Source organism: Halichoeres trimaculatus, unplaced genomic scaffold (assembly GCF_033239565.1).
Source record: "Halichoeres trimaculatus isolate MK-OKI-2021-1 unplaced genomic scaffold, fHalTri1.1 fHalTri1_scaffold_1, whole genome shotgun sequence".
Classification (NCBI taxonomy): Eukaryota; Metazoa; Chordata; class Actinopteri; order Labriformes; family Labridae; genus Halichoeres; species Halichoeres trimaculatus.
In genome coordinates, this window is record NW_027437179.1 from 9779420 (window position 1) to 9780799 (window position 1380).

Here is a 1380-nt window from a genome sequence, read left to right on the forward strand (position 1 = left end):
TGTGTGTGTGAGTCAGTGTGTGAGTACACTGCATCCCTCATACTGACCCCTGCTTGTCAGGTCACATCCTGTCCATCTCTCCCTCTTTTTATGGTTACTGCTCGCTGTTTGCTTTGGCTGCTGCAGGTCTAATGAGGTTCAGGTGAGAAGAGCGTGTTTGCATGTTCATGTCAGACTGTGTGTGTGTGTGTGTGTGCATTCCTCAAAGCTTTTGTGTGTGCTTGTACAGTAAGTGTGCATGTGTTTGTGTGTCCACTTATTTTAGGCACACTCGTCGGGCTCCTTTATTTTTAGTCCTGAAAGACTTTGTGTGTATGCATATGTGCATGTCTATGGGGATTTGTTCACATGGTGCTGATGTGTGTGCATGCTGTGTGTTGCATGTGTGTTCTTTGGCAATGGGCTGAGCAGGGTTTGGAGGTTGTGGTGAGTTTGTGTGTACAGGGTTGTCGGTGTGAAAGAGCAGTCAGAGCTCCTCTTCCCCCGGAGAGAGGGAGAGAGTTTAATTTAGAATAACAAGGCTCCTAACACACACCCTGCTGCTGCCGTCTACTCAGCCTGTCTCCACACACCTCATCCCTCCTCTCCACAGACTTCTCTGACACTTAATGAAACACCAAACATCCCTGTATTTTCACATGTATTCACACTGTGCATTATCCAACCTCAGATGGCAAACACTCTGAATAGAGCAGACTAAAGCGCTAATATTAGAGGTGGATAAGAAACTGTCTTTGAGATTAGTGTTTATGTGTATCTCTGGATCAAGAAGTCTTTAGATTCTTTGTTAACTGTGTTTATGAAACAAGAAGCGGATGTGAAAGTGCAAAAAAACTGCAGCACCTCCAGTGACCTCTTGGGAATTCTCACCTGTTCCAGAATAAAACAATACTTTATCTACAGGTCATTAATTTTTTTAGACATACATTTTCATTTCTGTGTATAGGACACATTTTTAATACCTCATTGTCGTTCAAATGGGGCCTGTTTCCTACACATGAGGGGGAGAGGACTGTAACTAAGAGGAGGAGATGGTCTCTGCGGTCCCATCTCCATTTCATGTTGACTGCGGTTCCCAACTCACACTGGCTGCGACTTCTCCATCAAGCCGCATGACTGACAGCTGGAGTTGCGAGACCAAAGAGTTTCCATGCTTCCCACTCCATTGATAAGTCTCTCCTCATTCATGTTCGGCTGCAAAACCTCAAACCTGTTGACTCCTGGTCTGGCTCCACTCATTATGTCTGTTTGTTAGTCGTACGATACTATCAGGTAGTGTTGCTTTAGTCAACGAAAATTATACCTAAATATCAACGTCAACGAACCTTTATCACGTGATGGAAACGAGAAGAGATGGGACGTGGATGGTGGTCATGTGAC